A 6,175-nucleotide genomic window follows, 5' to 3' on the forward strand; every position below is an offset into this window, starting at 1 on the left:
TTGGATGTACTTATATTTTCTTTTGAATATTTTTTTCTATTTCAGTAGATTTGCTCTTATCCTTATTATCTATTTTCCTCTAATTTGCTTAGATATGTTTGGTAATCATTTTACTAAATTTTCAGTTAGGTTACTGCTCAATTACTATTCAATTTTCTAATGTAAGCATTAAAGGCTGTGCACTTCCCTTTAAGTACCCGTTTAACCTCCTGCTAATTTTGATGTATGATTTAATTATATCATGTGACTTCATGTTGCTGTTTTAGGTTCTCTTTCTAGGATCCAATGCTGGGACCAATGCTTAGTTTTATCTTAGTTTTTAAATAGCATTGCCCCTAGATTTCAATTTAATTTAATGCCCACTCTGTTCTTTCCATTATAATTTTATAATTTCCTTAACTTCAACATTTCTTTTGTTCAGAAATGCTTTTAAATCTACTGTACTATTGACTAGTCATATGACATAGTTTTATGGTAACGGAATGAACTTCAAAAAGTTATATGTGCACTCTGTTATAATGTCCTTAGTTGCTATGACTTTTCATTTTTTTACTTTTAATGCAGTAGGAATAAGACGGGAGCACAAATCAGAATGTGATTAATCTACTGTCATGGGGGGATAGTGTTATAAATTCTAAATTTGAGTTGATTTCAAAGCTTGAGTAAAGGATTTCACATAGAAGACTCAGGGAAAATACATATTCTATATAGAAAGAACAATATAAGTATTTAGTATGTAGAGAGTTGAAGAGATTGTGAAAGAGTAGACATAAATAAAATTTTTAAAAAGAAATAAAAAGAAATGTTTGAATAAAATATTTCATAGAAGGTACAGAAATAAAATTTCAGGAGAAGATATGACCAAAAGTATTAGATATCATGGGGAAATGAAATAGGAGGTGTGACTAATAAAGGCCATTATAAACAGCAGTTGGAAATTAGGATGGCAAGCAGGAGGTGACAAAATGAATAATTTCAGTGGCATGACGAGAGTAGAAAACATATATACAGCAAGATTCAGAAATGAAGGAGAGGTTAAAAATCCAAGTAGAATTTAAGTTTATCTTTCAAAAATTATTGTAGAAAAATGAATCAGGAGAAATGAGGCCTAAGCTGGAAAAGCAAAGAAGATCAAGAGGAAGGTATTTAACAACTATGAGGACTTGGACTTTTGTAAATGGAATTTAAGAAATTGTAATAGAAATGATTAAAGATACAGAAGAAAGAAAGAGTTGCCTTTGCAGGCACCTGAAGGCTATTTGGAAATGTCAAGACAGGGTAGGAAGTTAAGGGAGTACTGTGGTATTTATTTCCTCAGGTAAGCATGGGGTAAAACCCTCTGTTGTGAGTGAAGAGGGTAGGAGTGGGATGGAGTTGGTAGTATGGGAAGGTGATCAGTAGCTAGGACAGAATAGGTAGGAAATTGGAGATCTCACCCCCAAAGAAAAGATTAGAGAGCACTATTGACATTGAGTGCATGCTCAGTTGCTAAGTCGTGTAACACTATGCGACCCTATGAACTGAACTCCCCTGTTCATGGGATTTTTCTAGGCAAGAATACTGGAATGGGTTGCCATTTCTTCCTCCAGGGAATATTCCTGACCCAGAGATCAAACCCTAATCTCCTACACTGTCAGGTGGATACTTTACCACTGCACCACCTGGGAAGCCATACTATGGAAATAAGCTGTTGGCAGTCAATAGCAGAGTAAATCTGTTTGGGGATCTACTTTTGTTTGCAAGTAAAGTAAATTTAGACACTTACTATTTTTTCTTGATTACATAAATGAAAACATGATAAGTTTTAAATATTTAAAACAATTTGATTTTCCACTAGACAAAGCAGATCTTATAACTTAAATGAACTAGAGAGAAGTGATATTTTCTCAATACATCAAGAAAAAAACCTTGAGAAGAATCTACAGAATTATAACTTTTTATTTTCAAAAAGTTGAAATACAATTTCTTGACTTTTAGCTAAAAATAATGTTAGATATGTAAAAGGAGTTCCAGTCAATAATTATTTATTAATAAACCTAAAGGATGCTCATCTCAATGGGACCTTATATTAGAGTAGGGAAATAGATACATTTTAATGATGATAATAGCAACTTTGGGGATTCCCAGTTGACTCAGATGGTTAATTTATTTTTTCTAATTAAAATGTTATGATTTTCTTCAGCTTTTGTTTATCAGTACAGCAAAATTATCCACCCCAGGATAATTTTCCCATTGGTTGGTAATATAATCATCTCTATTGTTGAGGTGAAGGGAATTGTTTATTTTATTTTTGGTCATTTTAGGGGAAAATGAAAACTTAAAATTAGCAAAAGTATTCATAAACCTCTTATTTTGAAAAAATTAATAAATTTTAAAACAAATGCAACACTACATAACTACTTTTCACATAAATTTTCACATCATCTTTTGTCAGGCAAACACAGTGAAAAACAGAATTTGAACTGTGTTCCTGGTCAGTTTATACTCTGTGCCTTCTTGCCACCTGGTGGTTCACAGAACACTGAGTAGGGAACTGAACTAGGTCTTGTAGTCCATTTTGACAACAATCTTTACTATATCTCTCTTTCATTTACAAATTCTGCTTATTTTTGTCCTCTCTTGGTTTCCCCTTTCTTCTCTTTTACATTCTTCCTTCTACTTATTTTTCCTTCTACTTTCCCCTCCTCCTAAAGATTTTAGTGTTGTTCTTTCAACTAGTTAAACTTTAAAATTTTAAAACAAATTCTACAGAAAAAATATATCTAACAGGGAAAAAATATAATAATTTCAGCCTTATATGTGTGCTAAATATTTTAAGAAAAATTTAATTTTGAAAAATTTACATAATTATACAATATACTTTATGTCTTCTAAAACTTGGCAATTCATTCTTTTCTTTGGCAGGAAATACAGTTTTATGTAAAGCAGTATTTGTCTAAACTACAGAACAGATCCCTAGTACATAAAACAACTGGATTATATAAGCACGTCATTGATTCATTCATTCAAGAAACTTGATAAAAGATGGATAAAGACTATGCTTTCTGAGAACTTACATTCTAATACAGATTGGGAAGTGTGATAAGCAGTTTAATTAATTTGAAGAATCTTATTGTGTAGTGATGATTTATTATATTATGCTGAATAAACATTGCACTTTCACAGGAGACTATAGAACACAGTTAGTATCATCAAACATAATTCCAGCTATTCCTCCACCGCAACACTTTCTTGCTTCCAACACAAATTTAAGAGCTTCCCAAACATTCTCACTATGGTTTATGGGTATCTTGAACCATTATATCCATATGGAAGAGTCATATATGGACCATCCAAAGTATGCACCTTACTTGAAAGATAGACAACAGCTGAGGTCTGATGTAGATGAAGTTAAGACTTTTCAAGGCTCTCTGGATCTGAAACTGGCAAAGATAATTCTGATTGTTAATGGGTATGTCAAAGATAATATATACTAAACTGAGTTACTTCCATATTTTTCCTGTCTACAATCTTTTCAATTACTATTAATGAATTTCAGTCTAGAAACCATGACTTTAGATTGACCTCTTTACTTCTCTCACATTCATTCACATCTGCAATCACAACTTTGCTCTAAAACATATCCAGACTTTGATCACTTACCACCTCCAATGCTACCATCTTGGTCCAAGGCATTTTCAACCCTTACTTTGGTTTTATAATGGTTTCTCTGCTTCCACTCTTCCCTCACTTCCATCTCTAACCAATAGAGTAGATTGAGAGCCCATCAAAATGTGTCATGTCACATCACTCCTCTGTTCAAAACAATGTAATTGCTATTTATTTAACTCAGAGTAAAAGGCAAGTTATTTCTTTATTTTGCAAATCTCTCATATATCTTATCCAGTCTCTCTCCTATTCTTATGCTTCCAACATAAAAGTCCCCCTAATAGGTCAAGCACCTCTCACCTGAGGTTTCTATCATCTGTGCCCATGCTGCAATGCTCTTTTCTCTCTTTTTTTTTTTCCATTTATTTTTATTAGTTGGAGGCTAATTACTTTACAATATTGTAGTGGGTTTTGTCATACATTGACATGAATCAGCCTTGGATTTACATGTATTCCCCATGCTCTTTTCTTTTATATCACAGGACTTTGTCCCTCAAGATCACTGCTTAGCTGAAGGTTATGGAACCAAAAAAAAAAAAAAAAAAAACAAGTAAACACGTAGCTGCTGATGAGGCTTTGAAAATCCTTCAAAAAACACAGCCCACTTATCCATCGTCAAAAGTTCACAATGCCAAACAGGCTCTTCACCCAGGGGATCTGGAAAGAAGAAAGACATAAAGGATCTTGTAGTTTATGAGAATTCTTCCAATCCTGTGTGCACGCTGAATGACACAGCTCAGTTTAACCGAATGACAGTTGAATACGTCTATGAAAGAAAGACAGGCCTCCGACGGAAATGCAAGGTGATTCTGGACAGTGAAGTAATTGCAGAAGCAGTTGGAGTGAAGAAAACTGTCAAATATGAAGCTGCAGGGGAAGCTGTGAAAACCCTCAAAAAGACCCAACCGACTGTCATTAACAACTTGAAGAAAGGAGCTATTGAAGATGTGATTTCCAGAAATGAAATTCAGGGCCGCTCAGCAGAGGAGGCTTATAAACAACAAATCAAAGATAACCCTGGAAATCAGCTGCTGAGAAAAATGGGTTGGACGGGTGGTGGTTTAGGTAAATCTGGTGAGGGCATTCGATAGCCAATCTCCGTCAAAGAGCAGCATAAGCAGGAAGTGCTTGGTCTTGATGTACAGAGGGTAAATAAAATTGCCAAGAGAGATATTGAACAGATCATCAGAAACTATGCCCGCTCTGAGAGCCACACGGATTTAACTTTCTCTACAGAGATGACTAATGATGAGCAGAGGCAAATACATCAGATCTCCCAGAAGTATGGTCTTAAGAGTAAGTCTCATGGGGTGGGCCACTACAGGTACCTGGTGGTAGGAAGAAAAAGACAGAAGGACTTACTCGACCAGCTCAAACAGGAGGGCCAAGTGGGGCATTATGAGCTGTGATGCCTCAAGCAAATTGAGATCTTGCTAATTTATTGTGCAGATGCCTGAGGCAGATTTGTGAATTAAAGAAGTGATGCTACATGTATTGGTTGCAGAGTATATTCATTCTTAAGATGTTTCACCTTGTTCATTTCATATAGTGCTTTATTAGATATTGCAACTTGAAGAATACTGTCCACTTGTATTAGCTTTATCCAGCAGATAATATTGTGCAGTTACTGTTTGTGTCTTTGATAATGCTGTGTCCCTCAGATTTTAGTGGTTTGTACAAAGCAAGAACACATATCCAAATGGAATTTCACCTGAAGAAAGAAATTCCCAGTTTAAAGGGCATACCACAGCAATCTGCAACAATATGTAAAATTGATGTTGACTACAATAAAACTAGAGTCTTAATTCCAAACTTAACTGAAAATGTCAGATCATCTTGTATTATCTATTTTCATCTTTATGTGAAGCCAGTCATACAATGTTTAACAGTAAACTGTGCTGTATGTGTAAATGTCCTTACCAACTAAATTATGTAAAACTTTCTTAAAGTAATTTTAGTGTTCATTTATTTATAACTCTTCCATGTGGTTTCCAGAATATTGGAAGTGATTTACTGTATCTTGTGATAGGAGTTTTAAAAAATTCTAGTCTTCATGCTGCGGAGAAGGCAATGGCAACACACTCCAGTACTCTTGCCTGGAAAATCCCATGGGCAGAGGAGCCTGGTGGGCTGCAGTCCATGGGGTCGTGAAGAGTCAGACACAACTGAGCGACTTCACTTTACTTTGTCCCTCAGCTCCTTCCTGCCTTCACTCTCATGTTATATTTTAGTGAAGCCTTTCTTAATCAATCTAAAATGTTAGTGTATATCCCTTTCCCTATTTTTATTTCTCTTGATGATAATCATTCAAAATAATATGTATATTTTACTTGTTCATTTTCTCTCCTTTTGTCAATAATATATACTGTGTCTTTTCTGTTCTGTTGTTTTATTCTTATTTTTACTCTTAATCATGTTTGACTTTTATACAGAGATTTTAGTTCTTACTTATTTTTTACTTCTTTTGGGCACACTTTTCCCTCAGGACCTCAAATCATATTTGGTTCTGGCCTTCAGTACCAGCTTC

General features: G+C 34.5%; 1 pseudogene; it reads left to right on the forward strand.

The window, feature by feature from the left end:
* Positions 1 to 4,106: 4,106 nt before the first annotated feature.
* Positions 4,107 to 5,138, forward strand: LOC139030532 (NF-kappa-B-repressing factor-like; annotated as a pseudogene).
* The last annotated feature ends 1,037 nt before the right edge of the window (positions 5,139 to 6,175 follow it).

This window comes from Odocoileus virginianus, chromosome 23, assembly GCF_023699985.2.
Source record: "Odocoileus virginianus isolate 20LAN1187 ecotype Illinois chromosome 23, Ovbor_1.2, whole genome shotgun sequence".
Lineage (NCBI taxonomy): Eukaryota > Metazoa > Chordata > Mammalia > Artiodactyla > Cervidae > Odocoileus > Odocoileus virginianus.